A 12128-nucleotide genomic window follows, 5' to 3' on the forward strand; every position below is an offset into this window, starting at 1 on the left:
TGTTGTGTCTATGTTCGGAGTGAACCAGCACCTGCAGTTCCTTCCTGCACACTATAAAGCTAGAGTTGTTATCAAGTTGTTATAGGGATTCGCAATGTATTGGCGTCACTAGTATTTTCGGAGCGCCTTCGATATGCAACCAAGGGGGATTCCTGTTTTTAAACAGGGCAGCATTAGGGGGCGTCATTAGACCGCAGAAAATATCCTTTGGTGGAACACAAGTGTGCACCTTTTGTTTGGATCACTAGATGGCGAGTTTGTTCCGGTGGAGAGACCATTTCCGAGGATGCTTGTGTGCTGTTGAGGTAAAGTTAAATCCAGCAATGTTTTAGAACGAATTGCCTGTTCTAACTCTAACCCTCTGTCTGAAGGGATATACAAGGCAAGGTTTAGTATGTTTAATATTAAACCATTAGAATATAGTGTTGTAAGAAAACAACTAAAGCGTCGCTGCAAAGATGAGTGAATGATGCTATAATACTCAGATTCGTCTGCCTTTTTACTAAAGATTCTGCAGTCTGGTTAGTAGAGGACGCGACTGTTTTCTTTTTAGAAGCGGCATTGACGGATATATTTTGTAGCTATTAAACATTTTTTTGTAATGTTAAATATAGTCTTACTAGCTCATGCACATTAACCTGAATGTTTATATTTTGGGATTAAAGCAATGTCCCTTGCAACTGTGCGACAACAAAAGACGAAAAGACTATATGCTAATCACTCCATTTTGACACTGCTTTTTGATTTTGATCTTAATAATACGGTGCGTAGAGTAACTTAAAATTAATTATATGGTACTTGACTATAAGGGAGGCCGCGCTTTTGAAAAGAATCAGTGTTGGTGCAGCCGGCCACCTGCACTGGGTCGTATTAGGCAGTAAAGAACAGAATAAATTGCCGAAGATTTCTTAATCAGGGGAAGTTCGAGCTGTTCCCTCCATCAACCCAAATGTTGGGCCTGAGGACGGTTTGGAACTATGAAGGAAATGTTTATTTTGCAGAGAAGGTATGCTGCATATCTGAATTAGTAACCGACAACTTTGCAACAAAATACCTTGATCATTTTTGTAACGTTAGGAACTTGGTACACGGAAATAATGTAAATAGTGTTTTTATTCCGCTTTGAATGGGATGTAAATATTAGAAATGTAAATATATTGTGAGGTTATTTTTGCTTTAATTTCACGATATTTACTTTTCAAGTTGTGTCAATATCGGAATGAAAAAAAAAACAGTATATAGAATTGTATTATTTCATTACGTTGTTTTCGTGGTATAATAGTGAAATACAATTAGACATCTATCAAATAACAACAGTTCGACATTCATAAAAGTATTATGTTTCTAATCTGTTTATTTATTTTCACTATACATTGTGAGAAACGTTTATGCATGTAATTGAATTAAAAAAAACTGAAATCAATGTTATTGTTTTATTTTTAATTGTGCTGTTGACGCGAGGTTGCTAGAATAGCGGGGACACCTCATATTTTCTGTTGCTGTTTTGTTTACAAATGATGGCTGAAACTTTTTCAGTGCCCTGTAATGGCAAAAGTCACTGAGCGGGGTGATTGTTTCGGCAACGACGACGGACGTTTCGTTGCATTTCACTTGATGAAATTTCAATCGTGGTGTGCGACTCCAATCCGTGGTTACTGTAACTTGGTCCTCTTCATCATCACAAAAAAAGATTGACAGATGCCGCTCTGAATTCGAAAACTAAACGAATGAGTAGGAAATAAAATCAGTGAATGTAAAAATCGAGGAGAGGATTGAAGCTCCATCGCTTTGTCAGCAGTTAACAAACCACTGGGGAGCTAGGACGAATTTCTATTCTTTATTTAATGTGCCATTGTAATTTGAAAATAAGAATGTAATTTTGAAAACAGTTAACACCTATAATATGTGATTTAGAAGTTAATTTTAAGAATTGATACGTTTCTGGCTTTTCCAATTTCAAAAAAACGATTGCTCTCCTATCTATCTATCTATCTATCTATCTATCTATCTATCTATCTATCTATCTATCTATCTATCTATCTATCTATCTATCTATCTATCTATCTATTTTTCTATCTAAAATTTTATCTTCTCTCCAACGTTATCGTGTACAGTTAATCTGTTTTTTTAAGCTGAGGATTACATGATTTGTACACGACAACAGAATTGTAACAACTGCAGTTTAAGATAGTTGTTATGCAAAATGGAATGGAAGGATATACGAGTTCCAACATTTTGTCTGATTTATACCTGGACATATCTGTGATTAATGACACATAATTGGCTAATCTCAAAGCAATTTTTCAAGCCTGCGGCTATTGAGTTTTAAGGGAACTCTGAGTGAAGGCGAATCTGGAGCGAGTTGGAGAAGGGGTGGCCCGCTATTAATGCTGTGGTAAAAGTAAGGGGGTGGGGAGGAAGGATACCTGATTTGACCGCTATTTTACTAGCCTTTCGCGTAAGTAAAAAATAAAAAAAATCAATAACACGCTGAATTATTTATTTATTTATACTTATTTAGAATCTGTAAAATACGCTTACTTCAACCCAGAGAGAAGGTTATTATTTAGTGCCGGGCAATTTTCTATTATACGGAATTTATCAATTGAATAATTCACGTTGTTTTGTATTTCCCCTTTTTTTTTAATTCAAAAAGAGTCAGCTTCGATGCTTGTCAAGAAATGGGTTCTTTGTTCGATTTCGCCGCGTTGTTGTTTTTGTTGTTTGTTATGTTGTTTTTTTTTTAAATTATGTATAGAAAAAAACTATTGGAGCTCGTGGTGGGAAGTATTTGATATCAAAGAACACATCTTCGTCAATAATAACAACAGCAAACAGCAACTTGTTCTCACTAAAGTAAGAACATTAAAATGCTAAATGAGACCACGTCCCTTAAATAAGTCAAGCCGCCAGTCCTCTTTGTGAAGGTACGATCGCTGCCGTCGTTTACAAGTCGGCGCGTTCTCTATTAAAACACAAAAGCTCAGCCATACGCAGAATGTTTGGTTTGTTTTTGACAAAAACAATTAATTTTATGATGATGACAGCGACAAAATAATTTCCCATGTAAAATATTTCTGATTTATAACTGTCTGGAATGAAATAATGCATCAGCATTTCGTATTATTTGTGTGGGTAGGATTCTAAGCTTTGTCCATTTGCTCGGCAGTCGTCAGTTCCGATATTGTCAGTTCCTTCTCAATTATTAATGGACATCGGATTTTTGATTAGCTAATAATAAAAGCGTGGATTAGATTTATCACTGTACTTGGATTTCAGTTCTGGTGTCTTTAAAACATCGCGTTATGACAGGCGGGTGCACACGGGGTGCTGTGTTCGGCTGCCCTCCCCACTTTCAATGAAAATGTTGGAGTCACTTCTACCTTCTGACAAGCATTTTCAGAATGTTCTATACATTAAATATCGCCCAATATATACGAGAAGCCGGTACACATGTTTATGGGCATCATGTTTACGGCACAATGGAGGATTAATCAAAAATGCACGGAGCTTTGTGTGGAGTTATTCAAAAGCGCGGAGATCATTATCTCCAATGACAATTTTTGTAAACAGACCAACTCAAATAACCATAATGAAAGAGATATGTGTATGATAGACCGTGCACAAACATTTCGTAATGAAAAGACATCAGAAGTTAATGTTGATTGCAGACTTAATGAGGGAAGAAATTGTTAGCAGGTATATGTAGCAGAAATATCCCTCTCACAAACATACACGTAACACGAACATATTCACACAGTCATACATCAACACAAATGCGTTCATACACAGGCACACAATTCACGCTCGCATGAGCGATCCAAGAGACTACTTCTTTAACGATTGTTAGAAAAGACATTTGCGAAAACGGGTTGTATTCTGCTTTGACCTTTTCCTTTGCTAACATCTGCCAGTTCTCTACGACAAATACGCCGGATCCATGATGGTTCGTCTTTGTATCGATGAAGATTAAAACGTACCTCTAATACCTCTACTTCTGTAATGTGGACGTAACATACAGCAGATTAGTGGTGGGATCTGATAGATTTCTTACTCGATTTTTCAGTGCGACTGGAAATAAACACATCTCTTGAGTAATGATTTCAGTTATAATTGCTGGGCGTACTTTATGTGGAAATCCGATGAGAAAGAAAACGCCATAATATTAATAATACAAATGATTGACAGTAGACGGTTGTAATGCCTGTTATTTTATATGAGATGGTGTTATTTATAATTCTAACCGGTCATTGCACGGAATTTGTTTTACTTTACAATTAATGAACCTGTAAAACCCCAAATCGGTTACAATGTGTTTGTCATATTTTCTGTTGTTTGAAAATAGTTTATTGATTGTAATAACAGACACGATATTTTGATCTGTGCTGACATAATGGGTGATTTATGGATTCGTTTGATATTGATTTCGCCGCGTTAACTATTCACATGGAAATGACAGATGAAACCTTAATAACTTCTGTTCTGAACAAAAATGTAAAGAAACATAAATTGGTTTACCGAGTTTACCGTTCCCTGTATCAATTATTTGTTTAAATGTTTCATGCAATGCATGTTAAATAGCTCATTGCTTCTGAAATATTCACTGGAATTTAGAAGAATGAGAGGGGATTATAGAAACTTATAAAATTCTTGAAGGATTGGACAGGCTTGATGCAGGAAAAATGTTCCCGATGTTAGGGGAGTCTAGAACCAGGGGGTCACAGTTGAAGAAGGGGTGGGCCATTTAGGACTGAGATGGGTAAAAAACGTTTTCACCCAGAGAGCTGTGAATCTGTGGAATTCTCTGCCACATAAGGCAGTGGAGGCCAATTCACTGGATGTTTTCAAGAGAGAGTTAGATTTAGCTCTTTGGGCTAAAGGAATTAAGGGATATGGGGGGAAAGCATGAATGGGGTACTGATTTTAGATGATTAGCCATGATCATATTGAATGGTGGGGCTGGCTCGAAGGGCCAAATGGCCTACTGCCTTTTTTTTCTATGTTTCTATGTTGTCGATTGAAGATAAAACCGAAAAAAATGAAACAAATACGATATTATAATTTGAGTTTATTGTTAGCTCATTGTTGCATGTGGAAAGAGGGATTTACTAATGTGTTAAAATAGACGGAATATTCTCGTTTGGTTCACCACTCAAGTGATTAAGCGAGGAGGTCCAGACAAGTAGTGCGCGGTATGAGACCGGACACCACACAAAGAACCACGGTCCATGGAGGGGCCGCCGTGCGCCGGGGAGCCGCACTGAGCGCAGTCTGTCATCATTCACATCATCCTCATATTTATATAATCCGAATTTGGAACAAATAACAACAGAAAAGGCGATTAAATAAAGAAAGTCGTGCTTGAAACATCTAGTATCTCATCTGCTAAAACTAAGACAATCCGTTCAGCATTAGCCGAATAAAATCAAACTGATTATCCAGCCCTCGTCTGCCCTTTTGGTCAACTCCGTGCATTTTGCATTTTGAAAATAGTATATACAGTTTAACATTTGCTTTGTGTAAACATGATCTATATTTCCATAACATTAGGTTAAAGTTGGTTGACTTGAACAATTTTGACATATCGCATATTTAGACAATAAACTTTACCTATGAAACTTAATGCGGGATTATTGCCAGCGAAACTGTGTAATTTGCAGAGCGGGGAGACGGAATTAAGGAAAATAAAACGGACAGGATTGTGGAATAATTATGCTGTCAACAATGAACAGCGATTTTAAAAGAATCGCTACGTCCTGAAATGTTGCGGTTGATGTGAATGTTGTCCTATAAATTGTGAGTGAGTGGAAGTGGTCTCCGTGCTTTAGGAAACAAACAGTCAGGTTGTGGATGCTGCTGGGCCGGAGAGCAAAATGAGTTGTTTGCAATTAATACAAGTGAAAGTATTACTAGCAATCCGATTTAAGAGGAGGCATCTGTCTAATGCAGCCAATAAGAGCTATGCATTAGTGTTATTGGAGGCGAGAAGCGAGCGCGGCAAATCGCGGTGAGATTAAAGAATTCACAATCGGATCAGAGTATGGCAACGCAAACTCTTACATCCAAGACAACAGAATGGTTGACAGACTGCTCCAGATTCACTCCCGGCGTAATCCGATTAAAGTAAAACCAAGCAAGCTACTCTGGTTCGAGTTCACGTCCAATAGATCAATAATATTTCAGGCAAACTGCTGCAGTCGAACCAAAGCTACTAGAGGAGTATCCTCTATAGGAGAGGAGTATCCTCGAGTATCTTTGAGTCGGACTTCCTGTATAAGCATGTCAGTTTGAAAACAGGTAGATTAATTTAGATCGTTCCTGCCGCTATTCTCACCAGTCCAATAAATAGTCTTCCTCCCGACGGGCAAATCAGACTTCGTGTTCAGTAAAAAGGAACGGATTGTAAAAGAGGAAGTACAATTTCACTCCCTGCAATTAAGCCGCCACTGAGTCCAGTAGCCTAGACCAAAGATACTGGCCAAGACCTTTCTAGCCTGCGTGCACCGGTTTCCAAATCCAACACATTGCTATTAGCAACGCACAACTGTCGCTGTTTGAGTGACATGCTGTTAAAAGCCAGAGCAGCGTCTTTCAGGGCACTCCTCAACAAGGAAACGAGCGCTATGTTTCAGTCCTAACTATTTTCTTTGGAAACACCGTAGCGTTGTTATTAACCTCTTCGAATCAATAAATCGCCGCAGAGAAATAGGCGGACTCGATTCCTGCCTATTAAGAGCGAAAAATACGGAACAGAACAAAAATACTTCAATGTCAGTCTGCTGAAGGCGGAATCGTCTTCTGTCAATTTCCCCCCCACAATGCTGCTTGAGTCGCTGAGTTCCTCCAGCACTCTATGTTTGTTCAATTACATAGCGCCTTTTACGTACCACCCGGAAAAAGCCCATGCCCCCTTTATATTATATATATATTTTTAACATGGCAATTTAACATGTAATATGGCAAATTGGAGGAAATCTGGCTGGAGTTCATACCATGGAAGATTCAATAAATTGCAGCACGCAGATAATGTGTTTTCAGTATTGCTTGTGAGGGATGCGTATTGGCTTAGAAACATAGAAGGAACATAGAAAAATAGGTGCAGGAGTAGGCCATTCGGCCCTTCAAGCCAGCACTACCATTCAATATGATCATGGCTGATCATTTAAAATCAGTACCCTGTTCCTACTTTCCCCCCACATCCCTTGATTCCTTTAGCCCTAAGAGCTAAATCTAACTCAGCGCCAGTGACCAATTCCAGTGCTCAACTTCAGAATAGGCACAAAGTGCTGGAAGTCCTGAGTCTGAAGAAGGGTCTCGACCTGAAACATCACCCAGTCCTTCTCTCCAGATAATCTGCCTGTCCCGCTGAGTTACTCCAGCATTTTGTGTCCATCATCGATGCTGGAATAACTCATTCAGCTGGTCGAGCAGCGTCTTTGGAGAAAAAGGATGGGCCCTTCTATAGTCCCGACCCAAAAACGTCACCCATCACATACAGTGCTCCCCATAATGTTTGGGACAAAGTCTCATCATTTATTTATTTGCCTCTGTACTCCACAATTTGAGATTTGTAATATAATAAATCACACGTGGTTAAAGTGTACATTGTCAGATTTAAATAAAGCCATTTTTATACATTTTGGTTTCACCATGTAGAAATTACAGCAGTGTTTATACATATCCCCCCCATTTCAGGGCACCATAATGTTTGGGACACATGGCTTCACAGATGTTTGTAATTGCTCAGGTGTGTTTAATTGCCTCCTTCATGCAGGTCTAAGAGAGCTCTCAGCACCTAGTCTTTCCTCCACTTTCCATCACCTTTTGAAACTTTTATTGCTGTTTATCAACACGGGGACCAAAGTTGTGCCAATTAAAGTCAAATGAACCATTATGAGACTGAGAAACAAGAATAAAACTGTTAGAGGCATGAGCCAAACATTAGGCTTACCAAAATCAACTGTTTGGAACATCATCAAGAAGAAAGAGAGCACTGGTGAGCTTACTAATCGCAAATGGACTGGCAGGCCAAGGAAGACTTCCACAACTGATGTCAGAAGAATTCTCTCTATAATAAAGAAAAATCCCCAAACACCTGTCCGACAGATCATAAACACTCTTTCAGGTGGCAGGTGTGGATTTGTCAATGACCACTGTCTGCAGAAGACTTTGTGAACTGAAATACAGACGCTATACTGCAAGATGCAAACCACTGGTTAACCGCAAACTTAGGATGGTCAGAGTACAGTAAGCCAAGAAGTACTTAAAAGAGCAACCACAGTTCTGGATAAAGGTCTTGTGGACAGATGAGATGAAGATTAACTTATATCAGAATGACGGCTAGAGCAATGTATGGAGGAGAGAAGGAACTGCCCAAGATCCAAAGCATACCACCTCATCTGTGAAATATGGTGGTGAGGGTGTTATGGCCTGGGGTCTTCATTGATGATACAACTGCTGATGGTAATAGCATAATGAATTCCGGTGTATAGACACATCCTAGCTGCTCAAGTTCAAACACATGCCTCAAAATTCATTGGTCAGCGGTTAATTCTACAGCAAGACAACGATCCCAAACATACTGCCAAAGCAACAAAGGAGATTTTCAAAGCTAAAAAAATGGTAAATTCTTGAGTGACCAAGTTAATCACCTGATCTGAACCCAATTGAACATGCTTTTTATATGCTGAAGAGAAAACTGAAGGGGACTATCCCCAAAACTAGCATAAGCTAAAGTTGGCTGCAATACAGGCCTGGCAGAGCATAACCAGAGAAGACACCGAGCAACTGGTGGTGTTCATAAATCGCAGACTTCAAGCAGCCATTGCATGCAAAGGATATGCAACAACATAGTAAACATTACTACTTTCATTTACATCCTGGCTACGGGTATTGTCTGTGCAGCATTTGTACGTGGGTTTCCTCCGGATGTCCCGGTTACAACACACACTCCAAAGACATATAGGTTTGTGACATATAGATTTGTATGTTAATTGGCTTCAGTAAAATTGTAAATTGTGTAAGTAGGATAGTGTTAGTGTTAGTGTGTGACGATTGCTGCCCGGAATGGACTCGGTGGGCAGAAGGGACTGTTTCTACACTGTATCTCCAAAACCAAAACTAACAAGTAAACTGAAGGTGTATCATTGCCTGTTTGGCAATTCAAACACTGAAGAATGAAAGGGGTTGCATAAAGTGGTGGAGATTGCCCAGTCCATCTCATAGGTTCATAAGTGGTAGGAGCAGAATTAGGCCATTCGGCCCATCAAGTCTACTCCGCCATTCAATCATGGCTGATTTGTCTCCCCCTCCTAACTCAATTCTCCTGCTTTCTCCTCATAAATACTGCCACCCGCTGGTACTGACTTTCCCGACATTGAAGGAATCTACATGGAACGCTGCCTCAAGAAGTCTGCTGAGATGGTCAAAGACCCACAACGCGCCCAGCCATGCTCTCATCTCACTGCTGCAATTGGAATGGAAATACCGGAGCCTGAAAACCGTTATCTCTAGGTTCAAGAACAGCTTCTTCCATCAGTTTCTTGAACCACACTGCACAATACCTCAGCACTAGGCCGCTTTGGACTTTGCTTGTCTATGGTCGCTCTACATACTATCATGGTCTAGTTTGTGCTGAATAATTGATAATTTATTGAGTATTATTATTCTGTCTAATGCGCGTGTAACGCTTCAACATGCAAGACATTCCTTGTTCCGGTTCACATTCGGTGCATGTAAACAATGAATACTCCTGATTCTAATTTCTCTTTATAATACCGTAATTAATAATGTAACTTCAATTTACTGCGTTTAATGGTCCCGACTGTTGAAATGCTCTTTGGATCTCTTCGGGGCGGGTACTAATCTGATTATGCACATTTCTCCAAGACAGTACGAGCAATTGGCCCACCATTCAGCTCTTTATTCTGCAACACTCTAGCAACATTAAAAAAAATGTTTTGTGAGATGAATGCTAATAGATGGTAAAGAAAAATTGTTTTAAAGTTATCATAAAGAAAAGGGATGCGTTTTGTATCTCGCACAATGTGAGATTAAAACAGTCATAAATCTGCTTTAAATAGTTTTTATACGCGGTTTATTCCTCATTGAAAAAAAAATAGAGAAAAATCCGTATTTTCCATCAGGATATCCCATGGATATCAGATTACCCCCCCCCCCCCCCCATGTCAGATGGGCTTTAACTGTGGCATCTTCACCATTTTATTTTGCTGGATATCTCCCTTTAAACAAAGTGGGACAACGACTCACTCTGCTCTATGAGTAAGGGCTGGCTCAAAGCTCACATTATGATTTTCCTCCGAGTTTTATTTTCTTTCCTTTCAAACAGACTTCCTGTTTAGAAGTCTTGGTGTTCAGCCCAGGTCCGGTCACCCACTTTCGCGGTCCAGGAAATGCCACAGTTCGACCGCTGGATTTACAAAAAAAAAAAATCATATCTGCATTCTAAATACTTTGCGTCAACTCGGCCGTCGCCCAAAATGTCATGCTTTGCGGAGTTTACCGACTCCGTTGCGATAGTCAGTTGAATTGACGAGAATAAGGTGAAAGGAGAGAGAAAATTGGAAGCGGACGGTGTGTGTAATGGTCAGCTGGAGCAGAGCTGGGCTAAGAGGGATTTAATGAAGGTGGGGTGCAGCACTGGGGCTAGGAACACGGAGAGAGACACTGTGCCCACAGAAGGCAGGAGCGTATAGCACCGAGACAAAAGGAACTGCAGATGCTGGAACCTCGAACAAAACACTAGGTGCTAGAACAACTCAACGTGCCATCCGTGGAGGGATAGTATTCAATAATGTTATCACCTATCGTTAAACGGTTAAACAAAACACCCTTGCCACATATGCCCCCCTGGGTGATATTTATTCCCACGTTTGAGGGATGTCCCCACTAGACCAAGCCTCTCAATGCCCAGCAGCAGAAGGACCCTAGACTGTGCTCCTCTCCCACAGAGCCTTGGCGTTGGCTGCACCAAGCTTCAGTTCACCCCACAGAAACAGCCATCCCAGTCTGCAATGGGCAACATTCCCTGATGGACATCTCGATGTGCTGGCAGATCATCTGTGGAGGGAATGGACAGACACGTTTCTGGATGGGACTCTTCTTCAGACTGTACTATATATTCAGGGACTGAATGTGGAGAAAGGTGAAACCATTGCATAGGTGGGAAGAGTCAGAATGGCAAAAGAGATATGATTCTGCACATAGTCATAGATTCATAGATACTGAACAGGGCTTTCAACCTCTCAAGCCTTTGCTGCCAAAACAACATCCAATTATACTATTTCTATATTTGTTTCGTTTTTTATTCTCCATAGGTTCTTCCCATATTCTACCATATCTCCAATCACCAATCAAGCTGCTAACTGACACAATCTTGGAAACTGCCAGGAAAGCAGATAAACCCAGAGACACCCCACATGTTCACAGGGAGAACCTGCAAATGCCACAAAGAAAGCAACCAAGTTCTGGAATGAACATTGGTCTCTGGCAATAGACAATAGACAATAGGTGCAGGAGTAAGCCATTCGGACCCCCGAGCCAGCACCCTCCATTCAATGTGATCATGGCTGATCATCCACAATCAGTACCCTGTTCCTGCCTTCTCCCCACATCCTCTGACTCCGCTTTCTTTATGAACCCTATCTAGCTCTCTCTTGAAATTATCCAAAGAACCGGCCTCCACCACCCTCTGAGGCAGAGAATTCCACAGAATCACAATTCTCTGTGTGAAAAAGTGTTTCCTCATCTCCGTTCTAAATGGCTGACCCCTTATTCTTAAACTGTGGCCCCTGGTTCTGGACTCCCCCAACATCGGGAACATGTTTCCTGCCTCTAGCGTGTCCAAACACTTAATAATCTTATATCTTTCAATAAGATCCCCTCTCATCGTTCTAAATTCCAGAGTATACAAGCCCAGCCACTCCATTCTCTCAAAATATGACAGTCTCGCCATCCCTGGAATTAACTTTGTGAACCTACACTCCACTTCCTCAATAGCAAGAATGTCCTTCCTCAAATTTGGAGACCAAAACTGCACACAATACTCCAGGTGTGTTCTCACTAGGGCACTGTACAACTGCAGAAGGACTTCTTTGCTCCTATACTCA

General features: G+C 40.3%; 1 long non-coding RNA gene across 1 annotated transcript; it reads right to left on the minus strand.

Annotated features, from left to right (window-relative positions):
• Positions 1-316: 316 nt before the first annotated feature.
• Positions 317-8519, minus strand: LOC129696212 (uncharacterized). Its single transcript, XR_008723288.1, has 3 exons — positions 8497-8519; positions 6335-8095; positions 317-1719 (listed from the first exon to the last, which is right to left on the minus strand). It is a non-coding gene; the product is annotated as an uncharacterized LOC129696212 (long non-coding RNA).
• Between the last annotated feature and the right edge of the window lie 3609 nt (positions 8520-12128).

Source organism: Leucoraja erinacea, chromosome 1, assembly GCF_028641065.1.
Source record: "Leucoraja erinacea ecotype New England chromosome 1, Leri_hhj_1, whole genome shotgun sequence".
NCBI classification, from domain to species: domain Eukaryota; kingdom Metazoa; phylum Chordata; class Chondrichthyes; order Rajiformes; family Rajidae; genus Leucoraja; species Leucoraja erinaceus.